At 36.1% G+C, this 21,546-nt stretch overlaps 1 long non-coding RNA gene across 1 annotated transcript in view; it reads left to right on the top strand.

Annotated features, from left to right (window-relative positions):
- LOC140639456 (uncharacterized) overlaps positions 1–19,781 on the top strand; it is a 130,957-nt gene extending 111,176 nt beyond the window's left edge. The window contains exons 3-4 of the long non-coding RNA XR_012036168.1: positions 18,295–18,370; positions 19,705–19,781. This is a non-coding gene — a long non-coding RNA (uncharacterized lncRNA). The remainder of the gene's footprint in view (positions 1–18,294; positions 18,371–19,704) is intronic.
- The last annotated feature ends 1,765 nt before the right edge of the window (positions 19,782–21,546 follow it).

Raw genomic sequence — 21,546 nt, 5'->3', positions numbered from 1 at the left:
ATCTGGTATTATTTTCCCTCTGAAGAATTTCTAGTGATAAATTCTTAAATAAAATTCTTTTATTTGACAAAGTTTGAAATTCACCTTCATTTTTGATATATATTTTTCCTGGTTGTAGAATTCTTGGTTGAGAGTTTTGGTTTCAATATTTTAAAGCTGTCAGTACATTGTCTTCTTGCTTGCATAGTTTCTCAAAAGAAGTCTGCTGTCATTATTACCTCCAGTTTTCTATATGTAATGCATTTTTCACTGAAGGTTTTTAAGATTTTCTCTTGATTATTGGTTTCAGCGATTTAAATATCATGTGCATTAGATTGGTTTTCTTAATGTTTATCTAGTTTGGTGTGTGGTGAGATTATAGGATCTGTGAGTTTATAGTTTTTATTAAATTCAGAAAATTTTTGTCATATTTTTCAAATATTTTCTATTTGCATGTTAAATCATTTGATATTGTTCCACATTTATGGCCTGTTCATATTTTAGTCTTTTCCCCTGTCTTTGCTTTATTTTGGGATTTTCTATTGTTCTGTTTCCAAGTTTACTGATCTTTTCTTCTGCAATGTCTAATCTATTTTCAATTGCATTCAGTGCATTTCTTTCATGTCAGATTTGGTTCTTTTTGTATATTCCATTTTTCTTTATCATGTTCATGTTTTTTCCCTCTGCCTTCTTGAACTTATTTATCATAGCTGTTTTAATACCCTTATCTACTAATTTTGTCATATTTTTATTTCTGAGTCTATTTATATTGATTGATTTTTCTCCTAAAAATGGGTCATAGTTTTCCCCTTATTTACATGCCTAGTAATTTTTGATGGGATGTCAACATTGTGAACTATATGTACTTGAATGATGATTTTTGTTTGGCTTTGTTCTCGTTTGCAGTTAAAGTTCTTGGAATCAGTCTGATTCTTTTAAGCCTTGCTTTTTAAGTTTCATTAGGACAGACACAATGTAGTCTAAGACTAATTCATCCCCACTTCTAAGGCAATGGAGGACTCAATTCCCCATGTACAAGGAGATCCTTCTAATCACTGTGGTTGGAATAGAACTATTCTCAGCCTTGTATGAATTTCAGGAATTGTTCACCTCTTCCTTCCTTACCTTTGGATAATTTCCTTTCATACACATGCATGTGAGTATTCAGCCAAAAACTCAAGAGCATCCCTTTTCAGATTTCTGGGGGCTGCTCTCTGCATAACTCTCTCTGATACTCTGCCCCACTAATTCTAGATCTTTTAGCCTCCTTGAACTCCAACATCTTGTACCCTCAATTCAGGAAGACCTCTGGTTCTATTTGGGATCTCCTTTTCTGTACTGCAGCCTGGAAACTCTGAAGGCAATCATAGAGGTGGGGGCAATCATAGAGGCCATTTTATTTGTTTCATTTTTCTCAGGGACCACTGGGCCCATGCTACCAGTTTTATATTTGAATATCATTGTTTCATATCCCTTCACCCCCTGATAGTTTTCTTGTTAAGGCAGGAGAATAAATCGGGTCTATGTTACCTCCTCATGACTAGAATTAGAAGTCTCCTTAAGGGTAGAACTATAAAACATTAAGGACATTTTATGTATTATGTAATCATCACAATCCTTGCCTTCCCCTAAATTAGAGTCAGACAAATTAAATAATGCTAAAGAATGGTATAACATAGAGGAGATAAGAGCATGATTCTTAACCAACTAGCACCAGGAGTTCAAATATTGGCTTTCTCACTAATCAGCTATTTGAAACTCTCTGTATTTGTTTCAACATCAGTAAAATAACATAATCTAATTCATACAGTTGTTATATAGACTACACTTAATACATGTCAAGTGTTAAAAACAGTTTCTGGCAAATACTAATTTCTCCGTAAATGTTATTATTTCTAAATCACATGGCCTGTGGTGGAGCTTCTAAAATGGGGTCTCCATTGCTCTTCAGTTCATGTGATTTCCTCTATTTCACACTGTTTCTGAAGAGTAAAGCTTCTGAATGTGCTGTTACAAAGAGAGCTGATGGAATCTGGTAAGCAAGTCTTAATAGACTTTCATTAACTTCTGTGCATTGAATATATTGTTTTAGGTTCCAAATTATTCAAATAGTAGAACTAGCTGTTTATAATGTAAAGTTACCCTCAGTGATACAAGTCAATTTAGGGTCAGGGACTCAGGTCTGAGAATATAAAAATTGAGCTGAAGGGTTGCATTTGGCTCTGATACCTATAGTAGATCAGTACTTTGGTAACTTGGCAAACAAGTCATGCAAATATTGTTGATGCATCATTTTGTTTTCTTCTACTCTTCCATATTAGGCAACTCTTTTGCCATATATCCATCCCGTCCTAATTCAACTGATGGCCCACATAAATATTGAATGGTGCTGTTGCCTCCATTACTACGCCCATGAGGCTAGATTATTTCTGTAATTTCTGTTCAGATTAAAAATTATATGAGGGACTATTTCAATGAAAGATTAATCTGTTTCATCACCACAGAGGTATGTTTCTGCGTAGGTGTCTTGGAAACATAGTGAAAAAGACATTGGACCTTTTCTCCTTATTCAAAGAAGAGAGGGAGAGAGAGAGAAGACAGAAGATGTTGGGGGAGAGAAAGAGAGAATGCACAAATGAGCCATGGGATAAAATGAACTTATTGAATAAAGATTTCCATTGTGTCTAAACATTTATGACAGACAGAAGGTATTCAGGGTATCTCAAAGTGATTTTTCCTTAAACTTATTTGGTAAGACTAAGCATATCTAGTAAACTCAGTGTTCAGTAAAAGCTTCCAGCATGCTAAAAAAAAGGTAAATAATTAGAGGATTGATGAGTGGCCACCCTTCCTTTTTCACCATCTGATCTGCATTGTTAAGCTATTAAAATGATATCCGTTCATACCAACAAGGCTGCCTTTTCTCAGAATTCATCTCAATTGATGTGGCTTTCCTATCAAAAGGAAAATTCTTTTAAGGCCAATATATTGTTTTGTTTTTCTTTTTTAATAATGTGGGGTCACTTCAGGCCTTTAAGGTTTTAGTGGGTTTAAATTTTTTTTTTAATTTCTGCATTTCTTTTGTGTCTCTGTCATTTCCCTTTATGATTACATCTGAATGGAATTTCTTCACTTTAATTATAAGTCACTAGTGTTCTTCACTACTAGCTCCCCAAGTGATGAGGAGCAGCTGGTGCATACATGAGGTAGGAAAGCAACAAGATGGCCTCTCTCCCCTGTGCTGAGAAGTCCTGTTAGGAATGTACCATGTTTAAATGTAAATTCTTTTGTTTGTTTATCTGCAATTGCATGACTGACCTTAGCTAAGTGGAACCTGATGAAAGAGAAGGGAAATTCTCATCACCATCCATTCTTTTGTTTTCTTGGCCCACTGAGTACATTTTCCCAAGTTTCTGGCATTTCATTTTAAAATTTATTTGGAACAATTTTTCTGTTGCCTATTTAAAAACAAATGCATTATAAGCTCATTTGGGTTTTGCAAACAAAGCTTTGCAAAATGGTTAACTTTATAAGAATAAACACTTTGTGTTCTTGTAATTATTTTCCTTTTGGAATGGTGGAAATAATGGTTTTTTAAGCAATCAAAGCTGTAATCTTGAATAAAAAGTGTACTCCACAAGATCAATGGACAATGAAGTGTTTTCTACTGAAACTTGGTACATTATTAGCCATTTAGTATTGATAGCCTTAATTCCTTCATGACCCATTCGGAAGTGAAGTAATTCATTTTCCATACACCAATCGATAACTTGTGCAGATGGAGGCATCCAAAAAAATTGAAGCAAAATATCAAATTACTTAATGTTATCCTGATTACTCCTCAGAACATGACATGCTACATACAGTCATTGCCCCATTTTCAAGGGTGAGCTTCTCTACACATTTGAAGTAGATGTCATTAAGTTACTAATGTCATTATATAGACCCATGAAGGTAGTTAAAACTTGGAGTACATTGTAGAGGAAGAGTTTACTGTGTTTCCATAGTCTTTCTTGTAGGTCACATCTTGATTTTATAGATAGATTTAAACACAGAGGAAGTTTGAGCCAATAGATGCAGGAAATAAAATATTTTGTAACTGTAGGTTTTAATCTGATAAGGAAAATTGCAATGTTGAATGCCTATTTCATTGCTGATGTTTTGTATTGATTTAGGATAGTGGTAGGAGGAGCCTCACATTGCTCAAATGCCCAACTTTATGTAGTGTTTATACAGCAAAAAACAACATTGTTTGGGTGTGGAATACATGTGGAACTTTTAAAAAAGTACAAACGCCTAGGCCCTGCCCAAGACTTACTGAAAACAAATTAGATGGAGGTCATAACTGGGGATGTGATTTCTTTCAGAAGCTCCACAAGTGATTCTGATTGAAACGAACAGTACACTCAAAAACTTTTTCAGTTTTTATTTTGGGTAGCTTTACCTTTGTATCTATACACTATAGAATTATCAGAATAGCTCAGATCACAGTTTATTTAAAAGATCCTAGCCTATCCAGGTAGACTTTTAGAAATAGAAATTTCTTAAAAATCTGGTTTGAGAATGACATGCTATTCAATGAGAACATCTTTTCTTCTCTCACTTTCTTCAATCTTTTCCTCTAAAAAACAAACAAACAAACAAACAACAACAACAAAACCAGTCACTGCCACCTCTCTTTATTGAGGGTCTGCTCTGTCAAACACCGTGCTGGCTCTTTTCATTCAACATCTCATTTAATCTTTACATTTGGCCTATGGTATATAACTGTGTCCACTATAGAGATGAGCCAGTTTGGGCAAGGACACATAGCAAAAGCCAGAATTTAAATTAATGCCTATCTGATTTCAAGACGTTTCTTTTGGGGGCACCTGGTGGCTCAGTTAATTAAGCATCTGACTCTTGTTTTTAGCTCAGGTCATGATCTCAGGGCCCTGAGATAAAGCCCCTTGTCAGGCTCCATGCTCAGTATGAAGTCTGTTTGGGATGCTTTCCCCTTCCCTCCCCTCTCCCCTGCTTCTCCCCCCCAACATGTGTAAACATGTGTGCATTCTCTCTCTCACATACATACATACATACATACATAAATAAATAAATAAATAAATAAACAAACAAATAAATAAAAAAACAAATAAAATCTTTATTAAAAAAAACTTGTTCTTTTTTATGCCATCTATCCTCCCTCTTTTCACCTATCCCACCCTTTTCCTTTCAGTGTCTATGTCTTTTAATTCTTGTTTTCTTTCTTTTTTAAAAGCTTTTATTTATTTATACATGAGAGACACACAGAGAGGCAGAGACACAGAGGGAGAAGCAGGCTCCCTGCAAGGAACCTGATGTGGGACTCGATCCCAGATCCCAGGATCATGCCCTGAGCCGAAGGCAGACGCTCAACCGCTGAGCCACTCAGGTGTCCCTAATTCTTGTTTTCTTTAACATCTCATCCAATAACATCTGGAAATGAGGGAGAAGGGTGCATACATCCCACAAAAGTTCTTGGTAACAAGGATTGCCTCGGTACTCATGCCTTGGTAACAATGATTGCCTCGGTACTTTCCACTTGGAGAAATTCTTGCAGTCCCTTATTTGACAAATCTTGCCCTGGTATCCTTTGACTAATGGAAATAATTATATTTTTTGACTGCTTCATTTTAAAGAATGTCTTGGGATTTGCTCAAGAGAATATAAAAACCTGCTGTCCCTGTTTCTATTTCCAGACCCAGACATGACCCCAGTACATTAAAGCATCTGCTTTTGATTTCACATCTCTATCTCATTTCTATCTCAAGGGCCATCTTTCTGAACTAGGGTTTAAAGTAGCTCAACAAGCAGCAAGTGAGAGATGAAGGTAATGAGGGAAGTGGTTCTGGTTAAAAAGCGGCAGAAATTACAAAACTATCTATGTAACCTGAATATAGATGACTATATTCATGGCTCCCATTTATACTTGCCATGGGCCCTGGTGCATCTAGCTGCTCATCCACCTGTGTTTCTCAAGTACGGCCGAAGAATTGCAACATGACTTAGCCCTTTCTCCTCTAATCCACTTATGTTTTTCTCTAGGTGGGACAAGGAAAAAACGTGCTATAGCCAAAAACTACTATGCAAAATAAGAAAATAACTTAAAAAATGATATGACTAATGGAAAAAAGCTTTGACCCTTTCTGAAATGGAGGTGAAATAGACATTTAAGTCAGATTCTGCATGATATTTAATAGTATTAATCTAGAAACTGTAGAGGAAACTAGTTCTAGATTCAGGGATCAGAGATAAACAACCTGGTCAACTTCAGAATTGAAGAAATTTACCAAGCAGGCAAGGATTGAATACAAATATTTTGCATGTAGTCAGTTCATCATGTTTAACAAATATTTGCCAATAGAGTATGCAACCAAAGAAGACTAAAAGGAGATAATACAGTTGGTAACTGAAAGCCATGGTGCAATTATGTGGATTCAGAAATGTCCATTTCTACCCTGAAGACCATATGTAACCTTGGACAACTGACACAGCATTCCTGAGGTTCTGCTGCTGCTTCTGTTAAATGAGGTTCATGATTTATATAAAGGAAAGTTATTCAGTCATATCAAATGAAATCTTACCATTTGCAACAACATGGATGGAGCTAGAGAGTATTATGCTAAGTGAAATAAATCAGAGAAAGGCAAATACCATATGATTTCACATATGTGGAATTTAAGAAACAAAACAGAAAAGCAAAGGGAAAAAATAGGCAAACCAAGAAACAAGTACTTTGTAAGTACTATGAATAATTAAACAAGGAGATAGGAGAATCCCAACATCACAGATATGTAGTGTGGATTCAATTAAAGCTTTGGTAGAGAGTCATGAAAGGAAAATTAGTAGGTGTAAAGCTACACAGACTACATATGTTTGGACCTAAAAGCTATTATTATTGTTGAAGACAAAAGTTTTGGTTGAAGGTAGATAATTGATTTAGAGCAAGGACTATATCTTGTTAATACTTAAAGTTCCAGTTCCAGCAGGGTCTGCCCTGGAGTAGATGTTTAGTGCTTGTTAAAAGGGATGGGTGAATGGATGAACAGATGGGTGGGTGGCTACATAGCTCTGGTTCACTTTTAGGTTCAGAAATGGAAAAGCAGTTTTTGATATTCTCTTTAGCTCAGCTCAATACAGTTTTAAAAGAAAATCAACATCATGACTTTTACTTAATATTTTGGTAATACTGCAGTGTTTTACCTCATTTTCTGGAAAGACAGGTGATGGCATGAAATACTGCTGAGAAAAAAAGGCTTATTCTTTGTGATAGGAAACATTTTCTGAATTAGTATTATTGTCAGCCAATGAGATCAAGCCAACTGCTAAGTGATTAATAAAGCAGAAAAGAGGTATAAAGACAATGCTATCAGCCTGTTTTCTCACATGCCACAGAGTGCTGCCTGCTGGCAATGGAAACCAATATCCTTATTGGGCACTGGGGTGGAAAGGAGGGAATACTCTTTGTTGGAGAGGCAGCTTTATACAGAATTGGGGCAATTATGAATGAGACATTTACACTAAGCTCCAAGACTTATTTGAACCCATCAGAATTTCAAAAGCACCAATGCGGTATATCTTAAGATTTGTGTGTTCATTTGGTAGACTTGAGCTTTTGTGTCCTTGCATTTTGTCCATTAACATTTTGCACAAAGAATTGTATGTGTTTGTAGGTAGGCAGCTAGGCTCTTGGTGAATCCAACTAAGTAGCTTTTTCTTAGAACAAACTTGCTTTGATAGTTTGAAATACCCTATAAGAAAGCAAGATTTTTTAAAAAAATTGACCCCTTCGGGCTAACAAGATAAACATGAAGCTTTATGAAAACAATCTAGTTCCTGTTATTGCTCTTATGGGGAAACCTTGGGATAGGTGAATGCATCAAAATTTAGCCTGCTCAAAATAAATAGGAGTAGATATAGACAAAAAGCCACAATTATCAGGCCTATCTATGTCAATGGGGCAATATATGCCAATGAAGGATGCTTCCTGATGACTGGACAGCCAGTCCCCAATAATAAAACCATAATTATAGTGCCTAATGTGTAAAGGAAAGAGAGAACTGGGATTATGGGCAGTAAAGGATGACTGCGGGAACATAGACATAACTTGCAGCCCACATGAGTATGTCTGGGTTTAAAAGGTAAAGATCCATTCCTTTTCTTTTCCCATCTTGAAGACCTTAAAGAATCCCTAGGGTACTAGGAGAAAATAGATGATCCAGTGGTATTGTTAGGTGAAATGTGGGTATGGACAAATTTATTTATTATCAATATTTATTGAGCAGGCACTATGTGAAGAGTGTTATTCTAGATGGTTTGGTTACAGTAATGAACACAACAAAATCTCTGCCTCTGTGAAATTTACATTCTAGTGGAAAGGAGCAATGGTGACCATCAATCACATGAACATATATATTATAATTCCATATAGGGATATGGATGATAAAGAAATATAAAGTAGGCTAAAAAGAGAGAGTGGACCTATTACAGTTGGGATAGCCATGTTAGAGGGAGTGGTTAAGGAAGGCTTCTCTGGGAAGTTGAGGCTGGTGGAGAGAGCTGAATGAAATGAGGGAACAAGTCATATGATGGTCTAGACTAGTGTTATAAGAGGATGGAGCAGTAACTGTGGAATCCTGGAGGTGATTAAGCTTAGATTTTTAGAGAAGCAGAAAGCAAGTGAGGGTGCCTTAAGTTTGAAAGTTCACAGGGAAGAGAATGAGACTGGAGAAACAGGCAGGCAGCAAGAGAACCAGGGATCTCTGTGTAGGTCATGGTTAGAATTTATATATCATTTTAACTGTGCTAAGCAACACAAAGGGTTTTGAGCAGGTGAGCAATATGATCTCATTTGTATCTTAAATTCATCTTTCTGTTGCCATGTAGAGACTAAACTTCTTGGGGCAGTCATGGGGAAGCAGGACCAATTATCCCCTCTCATTGGATCTAGCCTACAAAGAATATGAGCTCCTCAAAGGCAGAGACTGTATCTCTACATATTCTTCCCACTGCTTTGCCTTATCCCAGCACTACATGGGTACTTGGTAACTACTAAGTATATTCTGTAAGTGTGGGTGAGGGAAATTTCTTAGACTGGGGCAGAAATGTCTTAGCCTCTCATGACTTAGGACCCTTCTAACCGATGGGTTGGTCCTCATGAAGGGTAAATTGGATTCACTATATTTTCTAGTGTTTTCTAAGTGATTTCCTCAGATTATAGGAAGATAATTATAATAATGGCCATATAGAACTTGCAGTGATAGATTGGGGGGGGGGTTGCTATGAAAGCATCACATGAAACGAGGATGAGAAGTTTAAGTCATACAGGTTTGACTTGAGATTGGATACCAAGACTACACAGGGCATCTGGTCAATTTGTTGTCATGACTTGAAAGGCATTTTGCAGATTTAAACTATGGAAGCATTAAATTTTTTCTTCCTCCTTGTCAGTATAAAATGTGTTTGATAAGGTCAGTGAGTGTTGGATAAGAAATAGGTCTTTCTTCTTTGATGGGCTCCTCTGGAGACTTGTCTTGACCTGTGTCCATAAAATCACCCTTTCCTAGCTAAATAAAAGAAACAAATCTGTACAAGCCTCCTCATAATTTTGACTTGTGGGTGTCAGACAAGTCTGTGAGCTCCCGCCCTTATTATAAACACCATTCCAGAGGAGGCACACATTTTTAATTTTTACAGTCACGATGCAGTCATGCTTTGAGATCATCTGAAAAGTGCTGTAGAAGCACAAAACATTATTACTATCATTAAGGCAGTAATGACTATGATTATAATGCAGTTAGGGAAGCTGAGGAGGAATGGTAGTTAAGGGTGAGTAAACTTCACCCCCCATATATCTAAGTAAGATTCACTGTATCAAAAACCTGTATGTGTGTGTGGTGGGCATAAACAGGCAGATGGTATTGAGTTACAATTATTGAAGGATTTGGACTGAAATCCATTTTAGTGAAACTGGGTTCAGAAAACATCATTCCATTCCATTCTACTTAAAACCTAGAGAACCGCTTTGCTTTGTTTCAGTAATAATTTGTTGGTGTGAAATGTGATTTCCCTGCATATCACTTGGGAGGTGATGGTGATCTCAGAATCTTTGGATGTAGCAGAAGGTTGTGATATAAAGTATTTATTTCAGATATTACTCTAACTGCTCTGGGGAACAAAAGAAAGATTGACAGAAAGTCTATAGTTTGGCATCTTTGTCATTTACTATGTTTATTCCCCCACTTTCTTTTTTGGAGATCTCCATTTTTGGGAATCTGTGATTTTTAAAAACTAACATTTACTCATTCAGTAAGCATTTATGAAGTATCTATTGAGTGCCATGCCTGGTGTTAGCTTGTAGGATTAATGAGATGAAGGTGATTTGTTCCTTGCCTTAAAGGTTTTACAGTTTAGTGAGTCACAAGAATATTGATGGTTTTGATGTGTTAAATACAAGCTCTTCCATTGCCTGAGCACCATGATCATATCTGTTCTTAGATTTCTCTCTTTGGGGTCAGTGCGTAGGATGGATTTAAATGAGGTGAATTGGAAGTAGAGCCCGATCAAGGTCATTTCAGAGGTATAGGTGTGAGATAAATTCTTGAAAGATTTTTTCATCTCTGAAACCCAAAAACTTGGCTTTATTTATTTATTAAATAATATTTTAATTTATTTATTAATGAGAGACACAGAGAGAGGCAGAGACATAGGTAGAGGGAGAAGCCGGGCCCCTATGGGGAGCCCAATGTGGGACTCAATCCCAGGACCCCAGGATCATGACCTGAGCCAAAGGCAGACACTCAACCACTGAACCACCCAGGCATCCTAGCATTATTTATTATGAGACCAAGTGAAGGGAAGGATTGGTTTATAGGATTCAGGTAGTTTGTGTGGCTAGAATATTTAGTTCCTTGATGTTACCCTGCCTGTGAGTGAAAATAGACAGTGATTGTTTCACAGATGTGGGAAATGCCTGATTGTTTCCCGTGTTGGAGAGGTTCTGTGCAATTGAGGAATTGATTTAGAAATGTTTTGTGAGAAGTTCTTATAGAGGCCTAGAGTTGTTGCCTGAGGGAGCATGCACAATGATAATGACCAAAATTTTTACTTCTTTTCTATCAGAGTGGATTGTCAATGGAAATTTCAGAGACCCTTTTTCAGAGTCTGAGAATATTCTAGGGAAATAAAAGGAGTGTGGGCACCAAGGCTGCATCTGCGTTGCCTGGGATAGATAGAGTGGTTCTGGGGAGAAGATCCCTGGTCATTTACTTCAGGCCTAGTATTCAACAGGTAAATAAACTCATAGGGCTATACAAGTTGTACTCTATAAATTCTTTCCTATCCTGAGAGAGCCATAAAGCCCATGACTTTTAAGATTATAAAGAAGCTAATTGTTTTGTATTTATAATTTGAAAAGAGTGAGTTTGCCTTTGCATCACCGGGAAAACCAGAATCACTCTGAATTAATGATGCAGAGTATGTTTACAGGGGTCATGTTTTACCCACTTAGAGATCAAATAGCTTTGGGGGGACTTCTGGCACTTTGCTTGTAGGCAAATATTTGCTGTTAATTACAAAAGAGGCTTAATTGAAGTCAGTCTAACTTCACACCAGACCTGAGTAATAGAGAAAAGGGATCAGCTATTTTCTATTCCCTCTGCAAGTGTGGGTAAGACAAATGACTTTAAATTGAACTAGGAAAGATAAAGTCAGCAAGCTTTGTTCTTAGTACAGGTAATATAACAAAAAAAAGACTGAGATCGAATCAAGAAAAAATCTTGATGGCCACTGCAGGGTGGTGACCTGAAAGAGTCTCAATTTTGCCAATCTTCCTAAGAGTATTGATAACATAAGAGTCCGTTACCTTTTAGGGATGCTTTTCAGGTATGGTGAAGGGACTGGATAAGTTTTTACGTTCTGTATTAACATTATATTTAATTGGAAATTACCTTTGAAGCATTTGCAGAAGTGTGGACTGTTTTTTAATCTAAAGGTGATACTTATTTATTGCCTCTAACTAAGAAAAGGCTTTCCAACTTCGTTGTCAGAAAGTATCTTTACCAGAGCAGAAACAACATGGGTTGCATAGGGACACACTCCATGATATGAAATCACACCCTCCTATAGCTATGTAAACACTTTTCTTTTTATATGTTCAGAAGAGCCAAAAGTGGTCCCCCATGGAAATGCATAAGCATACTTGGTTGATATTTATTAATACCTTGTTATTATGATAGGTGCCATGCTAAATGTTTCCATGTGCATGATCTCATTGCATCATATTTTATTAAATGAAGAAATAGATATGAGACAGGTGATTTTTTTCCAGAGACACAGAGCTAAAATGTGGCAGAACAAAGTTTCTGAATTTGAGGTTCTTTCTTGTCCGTCTGTAGTCTTCTGTTCTCACTGACGCACTGATGATAACTCCCTGGCTGTCAGGCTGAGCCCCAGGCAACAGCTCTATCCCACTCACCACCTCCTTCAACCCCCTCTAAGCTACCCACCAAAGCTAAGCTATGGCCTATTCATTGAAAGTTTCCACCTCTGCCTTTAATTCTTCAGCTGTAATCTACATCCACACCCAGTGTTGAGATAAAAACTCCTGGATCAACTTTTACTTTCATACATTTTGGTTTCAGAGGTTTTCTTAATACTATACTGCTACAATGTAAAGAAGCATGCTATAGCAAATCAGGTAGTTCAAATCTGTCAAATTTCCTCCATTACCACATTTTCCAACCTAAGTCAAGCCACCATCTTGAAAGAGACAAAAGTTTGGACTTTGGTAAAAGTATTCTCATATTTTGCTATTCAGAGTGTGGTCTGTAGACCAGTAGCATCTGCATCAATTGGGAGCTTGTTAGAAATGCAGAATCTCATGCCCCACCCTGAATTTGGAGAACCAGAATATGCATTTTAATCAGATTGACAGGTATTTCCATATACTTTCTAACAAACAAACCACACTCTTTAACCTCCTCCATTAATTCTCCCCCTGTACCCAATGCGATCTTCAAAAAATGTAAATACATTCACACCATTTCACTACTTGAAGTCCTTTAATGGCTTCCCATCTCACTTATTGTAAAGATCCAATTCTTTATAATAACCTACATCGTCCTACAAAAGATGTGATTCTTACCAACTACTAGGCACACTGACTGCCCCTTCCTTTCAGTTCTTAAAACACACCAAGCTTGGTTTTACCTGTAAGACTTTCGTCATTGCTTCCTTTACTCTAAATGCTCCCCTTCTGCTTCTGGCATGATCTTTATTTTTTTATTTTATTTTATTTTTTTTTTGATCTTTATTTTCTTAACCTTTCATTTCAGCTTAAACGTCACCTCTTGAAGAAAATGTATATGACCATTCTATAGTGGTTCCTCCAGTTTTTCCTCTATTATAACCATGCTGGTTTCCTTCAGAACATATATCTCAGTTTGTCATTATATTATCTATTTATTTCTCTAACAACTGTCCATTTCCCCTTTTGGACCATATAAGGGTAAAACCCATGACTACTTCCCTAGTCCTTAACACAGTGAGTAGTGAAGGTGCTCTATAAATATCTGTTCAAATGAATAAATCATACTATTGTTATGTTTCTTACTGAAATTTTTCAAGAGTATATAATCATAGAGAAATGGTTAGTGTTTATAATTCTTGCAATTGTTACTAGTAATTTTTTTTGTCATTTTACCTAAATTATGCTATTAGTTATACAGATTCTGGGAGGTTTTCCTAATACCAACTTTAAAGATTATCAGTAGTAATTTTTGTCTCCAAGTTATTTGCAAATGTGAGCTAGTTCTCATTTATCTACTCTATCGAATAAATATTATCCTTATATCAAATATCCAGCCATCTCTGTAATGGAAACCAGAAAATGTTGTCTACAAGTATAATTGCTTTGGTCCAGAGTTTTTGAGGAAACATATTGAACAAATATTCAAATATTCTTTTTTCTTTTTTTTTATTTCTTAGGAGAGTACTGTAAAGGATGTAGGGGTAATGAGTTCAAGGGCTGATGTCTTGAAATATTAGGCTGCAACTGATGGTTAACCCAGGGTCAGAAAAAGAAAACTCCCTTGTGATGTATCATTGCACAATTGGATAAAGCACATGTGTAATAGAGACTTATATCTTTCCCTGAAACATCTGGCATTACTCATCATGAGAAGCAGGTGCCTAGGTTGGACAGACCACATGTCCATTCCAGGATGACACATTTCTGTTGTTTCTGGGTTGCATTTGAATTTTCTTTGGCTCTTGTCAACATAAGCACATTAATGATCAAAATGATAATGCAGAGAAAGATTGCCTAAGAATGAGGGTAAACAAGGTAGCTGCTGCTTCTAGCATGATGAGGTTCTGGGTTGAGAAAATTAGTGAGCCATCCTGTGATTGACAGCCCAGGACAGTCCAGATGTAATGCTTTTATACTTGCTGTGACAGGTTGAGTTACAGCTTCCATGAATGGGACTTGTTTCCAAATGGAAAGTTTGCCTGCTAGCTAGCCAAAATCTTTGTTAGGTCTTAGCCAACCATGGGTCAGGGTGTCATAAAAGTTTACTGAGTTGTACCCTTTTCCCTCACATAAGCTATTGTGTCTAATAGGATGAAGGTTTGTGAAAGTACTAGAACAAAGTTTACAAATGTACAATACTTCAGCCAGGGTACATCTTGTCAAACTCACCAAGAGAACATGGTGAAGTCACCTGTCCTGTTGTGCTCTTCTCCCTTGTTTTACTCTAGCATGGTGTTAAATCATGGACTATTATATTTTCAGGATGAAAGCCATCTGGTTATTCAGGTCCATGCACACTGCTTGTATTGTGATCTCTCTAAATCCCATGCAGAGTTTGGTAGGAACTAAATATTTGAGGATCTAATAGTGGCAGTGTTTCTTAAGGTGTGGTGTGCTGGTTGTCTGTTTCAGAATTACCTGGCATGCTTCCGGAGACCATAGATTTCTGGGACTGCCCCTACAGGTCTACTGAATCAAGGTCTCTGACATACAGATTAAAAGTCTATGTTGTCAACAAATGTTCCAGATGATTCTTATGAATTCTAAAGTTAGAGAACTACAAGCTTCTGTTGAAGTTAAGTGTGCTCTTTTACCATTATCTTCTAAAAGGCTTTCAGTAGAATTGGGGGTTCAAATAATTGACTTTAAAAATAAGAGTTTCATGGATCAGCAATAGTCCTACAACACAGAACTTGTCAGGATTAGAAATAATCTGGTTTGTCAGATTTGATACTAAGGAAAAATTGTCCTAAAATTAATCCTTAGAAATATAAGTGTCTGAGTCTTGCTCAATAGTGACTCTTTATAGACCAAAGACTTATTTTCAGGGATGGATTTACATGGTTTGGAAGGCATGCATATGTGTGTATGTGTATGAGTGTACTTGTGCACATGTGCATATGTAGGACCGGGGCCTGTTGTGTCTGAGGACTTTAGATTACCCTGTCTTATCCCAGATCAAATACTTATGGAATACTAAAAAGAACTAATCTTTTTCCTTTTGTGAAATGGTTTTAAGAAATTTTCTCTTATCTTTTTCTTTTTTTTTTTTTTAAGATTTCATTTATTTATTTGAGAGAGAGAGAGTGAACATGCATACAAGTAGAGTGAGGGGCAGAGGCAGAGGGAGAAGCAGACTCCCTGCCAAGCAGGGAACTGCTTCAGTCTCTGATTCATGGGTCCTCCATCCCAGGACCCCCAGGATCATGACCTGACCCCAATGCAGACACCCAACTGACTGAACCATCCAAGCACCCCTCTTTTGTCTTTTTATTTTGCAAATGAATAGATATCCCCTGTACCTAAGCTCTTCTAATGACTTTTTTTTTTTAAATCTATAGTGTGAAGATGCAAAAAGCATCATTAAAAACCAGTCAAGGTTTTAGTCCTCACTCCTAGAAGTCATTTCTTAGAAATGTTTATTGAACTGTGTGATATATAACCAGAAAATATACAAACCGAGGGTAACATTTAACCAGTATTGAGATAAGCAACAGAACCTCACTGATACCCCAGAAATCCTGTTTGTCCCTAATTTCAGTCACTAAAACTTTCCAAGAAAGAGCATTTTCCTGATGGCTAGAAGTAATTTTACTTCTCAAAAATATCTAATCATTTATTTTTTAATAAGTATTACTCTTTCTGTACATATTGGAATCTTTAGCATCTTACTAATCTAATCTGAACATTCCTGACTACATGCTGACTTTTAAAAAACTCTTGTTTTGCTAGTTTATGATGTTAGAATTTTTCTTTCACGGAGTGACAATTCCTACATTCAACTTGAAACATTTCTGTTTGCTCCATGTTTTGTTTCTAACCTTGGAATGTACAAATTAAAATTTCAAGGTGGTAATAAGCGTGTAGGTAATATCAATTATGGAACACTTCAGGTAATTGTTTGAACTATATTAGCTTAAAAGAAGTAGTTGACTTTTTTTCCGTTTTATCTAACAGGAAAATTTGATCAAGCAGACCCATTGGTTGGATATAATAGACTCAGTGCAATAGTTTATCGGAACTAGGAATAATTCATTAAGAATTGATATTTGGTGTATTAAAGAACTACAAACCAAAATGAATATGGTGCTCCTAGGAACCTCACGCATGATTTTCTGTTTTAGTCATAAGTCAGACCTGTATTCCCCGCAATAGACAAACCTATTGTCTACACAATTGAAAGGTATCATGGGAATGTGAAAAGAGTACTGTACTGGGGATATAGAAACCTTGTTGCATGACCAAAAGCAAGTCATATAATCTCAGTAAGAGCCATTTTATATATCTATGAAACGAGGATAATATTTTCCTTGAGAAGTTGTGGTGAGAAATAAGGAAGATTAATGTTTCTAACTATCCAAGAAAATGCCTGGACATAGTCATTTCGCAATCAGTGTGGCTTTTCTCTCTTTCAGCTCAGCAGGATAGCATTTTCAAAGGAGCTTAATATGGGAGGCCTATTCTATTAGAAATAAGATCTCACTACACTATACCCTTTTCCATACATTTTCTATTTATTTCTTATTCCAAAACAAATGCATACAAATTAGGTAAAAATTTGGAAACGGAGTTATGCCAAAGAATTCCCTGAAATCCCACACTCTCAGAGATAGCCACAGTAAATATTGGTTTTAAGCATCTCATTTACCACTGTATTTTCTTAGTACCCGTCAGAAACTCTGTACATAGTAGGTCTATCAGTGTGTCAGGAATTGAACTTTTCCAAAAAGATGTGAAAGTGGTTGTAAATCCCTTATGAATATTAATTATTGGCACAGCATGAAACCCAGTGGACTTTCTTGTCTACCTGCCTTTTTTTTTTTTTTTTTTTTTAATCCTCAAGGACAGATGCTTGTTCTATTAACTTCTCAAATAGCTCTAGGGACAGAGATTACAGTATCTCTTTTTATAAAAGGATAGGGCTACAGAGCATATATGTTAATAAAATAAATCATTTAAAAACTATTTTATTAGACTTTCATGGACTTTTAAAATTAAAGCTAGGTTTTTCTTTTCTTTTCTTTTTAAAGGAGTATTGCAAGGTGGGAAGAACTGAATTAGGCATCCCAGGAGTGAGTGTAGCCCCTGCTCCTTCATTCATCCCTTTCCCTTCCTTGGGATCTAGGCAAGTAGCCCAGACACCACCTTATAAAAGCAGAGGAAACAACACCTGTTCTGCTTTCCTTTTATGTGGTAATGGTGGAAATCAATTATGATAAAGTACATGGTGATGTTTTTCATATAATAAAGTGCTATAAAACTTTTGTATTGACATGATATTAATAGGAAAATTAGAGTGCATAACATTAACATAAATATTTCTTTTGGGCTATGTGTACAAACAACAGAATCTACTTTATTTTGATTTCACTTCACAAAGCAGTTTATACCTAGGTCCTTAATCATTCTGGATGAGTGGTTAGAGGCTGGGGACTATACCTAGAAGTACAAAATTCCCCAACTGCCTAGAACTCTTGTGGAATATCATGTCACCTCTGTACTAAGTTCCAGGCTAGAAATTCAGCACACAGAATTAGAAAAAGAGGTAAGAATCCATTTTCCAGCTCTCATCTGACCAGGAATAGAGTTCCATTTATATTATCATTTTTTCTCTTTATATACTATGATGCAACATGATGGTAGTAACTGTTATTCAAAGCATTACATGGGCTGCATAGCATTTGGGGAAAAGTAGCATTAACCATTAAATATTATAATCATGCATCCCTTAGACATGTTATATGTAACATTTTTATGTCGTTGTGCAGAAAGAACATACATTTTGAAGTTAGAACAAACTGGTTTTGAACCATTTCTCCAGTTTTCCAGCTACATGACCTGCAGGTAAGTTATTATCCCCTTTGATTCTCAGCTTCATTAGGATTAGATGAAATGGTGGATATAGTGTACCCAGGATAGTGCTTGGCACATTTTTGGCATTATCTAAGTGTTAGTTCCCTTTTCCTTCTCATCATAACACCAAAACATTTACTTAAGAGAGATGAATGTTTGATGACTTAGAATAATATGAAAAATGTATTCCACTTATTTTTCTTAGGCATAATGTAAAAATCCATGCTTTTATCTACATGGATTAAGAGGCAAAGAATTATATTTTCAAAGAAGATGTTTTATTGAGAATTTGTTTGCCTTGCCTAATGCAAACATAAGCTACAATTGGACTAATGACTTGAATGTGAAACTAAAGCTACATAGAGAATAGGAGAAAGTATAGGAGGATATTTTAACCATCTTGGGTTGGAAAAAGTTTCCCTTTCCATGAGAGCAATTCAGGGATCTAAGAGAAGAGTATGTCACATTTCATTACACTAAAATTTAAGATCTCTGTCAAAAAAGTAACCATAAAGCAAAGGATAAACTGTAGAAATTTATTTACAATTTAGAAGCTGAGGCTCATATCCTTAATATCATGAAGGGCCTTTGTACAGAGCTCCTACAAATCAATAAAACTAGATAAACAACTTGGTACAGTAAGCAAAGATCATGAAAGGGCATATGTTTAGGTAACTGCTTCCTTCCACCTAAAAAAAGTTACCTTGATAGTCTTGAGTCCAAGTCCTGAAGACAGAGTATTAAACCATCTTTATACATGAGTGGGAAGATAGTGATTATATATTTTGGCATCATGATCAGCTTTGTTTTGAATGAATGGGTTTCTCAACTGAAATTTCTAAGTTTCCTAGGGAAAAAATGTTGTTTAAATTAGAAGTTTTTAAATGGTTGATCTTAACATTTCTCTTCACTTTGTCTTCCTTGTCAGAACATTAGGAAACATATACTTAACCCTTTCTTGATGACTTTATTCATCATCAGGAGCATTGATTATTATACTGTGCTATATAAGGCAGTGCAATGAAGTTAGGAAGAGCTATTTACCTGTGTGCCAGTTAAGATTGCTATGCATTTTGAATTCTTAGGGGAATATCAACATTAGGAATAAAAGACAACCCTATAAATTATAGTTACCTTTGAAAATCTCCTAGGGAGTTTCTCTGTGGAGATGGATGTATAATCAATCTCTCAAGAATTCCAGAACAACCCATTTTTCTTTGGCATTGGAAAGGCTTGTTTTTACCCTGATAGAAGCTCAGATAAAGTAGTTGGTTCACAATGTGGTAACCAGGTTCTATGAAAAAATATCTGCATTTAAATTCTAGGACACTTGCTTTTTGTGCTGATTTGTACACAGCATGATTACATCTCATACCTATTCTGTGAAATACTCATTTTCCAGGTAAGTGGGGGCTAGCAAAGTTTAAGTCCCTAACCAACTAAGACATGGGAACTAATTTATGGGAGAGCCTGTGATTTTGATTTAGATTAATCCTATGCTATACTAAATTTCTTAGAATTGTGTGTAAAATAAAAGTAAAAAGGTTCTAAGTGAGAGTCCAATAAACTTTTCACTGAATGAAATATGGATGTTTTAGGTATGAGCTTTGGAAGTAAGTGTACTAGCTATTCCGAGGTATGACCATCTTCTCATCATTAGCATTCTGCCTAGGTGTGAGGTATTACTTGCATATCTGCAGAGATGATAAGTAAAGTATGAGGTGCCATAGTTTATAAAGATACATTTTTGATCATGTATGCGGCTTGCCACAATGTATTATATAAAACACACTGTGATTGAGCAATGAATTTCATCTTCTCCTGGGTATCTTGCATTTCACACATCTGTACTGTCATTGTCCTCATGAATCTTTCATTGTGCCTCAGAGTCGGGTAATAGAGTTGAGCATATCAGGGATGGAAGCTTTCCTGGAAGGGATGTCTATAATCAGCTGATGAACTGAATACAATTGGCTATGCATGATGTAACTCCTACTATATACACCCCACAGAAAACCCCCCGAGTAAGGGAAAACAAACCCACCAGGGCATGTTTACTTTCTATTCATGATTGAATAGAAAGTAATAGTCTTGGTTTCCAGTATTCTGGAATCAAAATGGTGATGTGAATAGCAAGAGTTAAGGTGAGGCTCTGAGAAACAGAGAATTTTCTATAAACCTCCCTTGTAATGATTGTAATCAAATTACTTAATGTTCTTCTGTTCTTTCTAAGAAGACATTAGCTAGAGAATCATTTTCCAAACCTTATTTCAAGCAATTAACTCAAATACTTGCCCAAATGTTTGAGTTTTATGATATTGAAACTTTTTTTCTATTTTCTTTTCATTGTTCTCAGTGAGAATTCCTTGAATTACTCTTAGGATGGGTCTCTGATGTTTTGGTATTTTTTCAGTCATGATTTCCCCCCATCTCCCCTCTTCTTCCCTGCCCTCCCTCTCTGCCCCTAAAAGCTGCTCCACAGGAAGAGACAGCTTGAATACATTTGTTAATTTATACATTTTATCTATTATAGTCTATTTTTTTTCTTTCTATTAGGTCCCTGCTGCTACAGAACTTCCTCAGTTTCTAATGTTTAAGCTGCCATGAATTACTCCACTTTTTTTTTTCAACTTCTAAGTTTGAAATTACTCTAATTTCTTTGTTTTGTAAATTTTGTGGATTGGCAGCTACACTTTTTACATTTCCCACACCACCTTCCCTTTTGCCTGAGAGAATGCCACTGCAGGTGGCCACACTTTGGAAATGGTGGCTAATACCATTCACAAGCTGGGTGACTTAGAGCTCTTGCAGAACCCTTTCAGGCCTTATTCTCTTGTTTACAGAATGCAGATGATAATAGTAATACCTCATGGAAACAATGTGAGGTTTAAACAAATGATGCATATAATATTCTTGGCAAATTGTCATGTGTGAGAGAAATGTTAACAATTTTTATGATTGTCATCATCTCCTATCTCAGAAGTTCCTATCTCCTATCTCAAAGTTTTGTATTTAAAACTTGATTTATAAAAAAAACAAAACAAACAAACAAACAAAAAACTTGATTTATGCTTTGCAGTTCATATTCACTTGGTTATATATGTAATATATGTTAAGTTGTCTTGATTTCAGTTTTCCTATTCATTCAGATTGCTCCTTACCTACAT

Source organism: Canis lupus, chromosome 9 (genome assembly GCF_048164855.1).
Source record: "Canis lupus baileyi chromosome 9, mCanLup2.hap1, whole genome shotgun sequence".
In the NCBI taxonomy this organism is placed as follows: domain Eukaryota; kingdom Metazoa; phylum Chordata; class Mammalia; order Carnivora; family Canidae; genus Canis; species Canis lupus.
The sequence above is the reverse complement of the archived record's forward strand: the minus strand, read 5'-3'. Positions and strand labels throughout refer to the sequence as shown.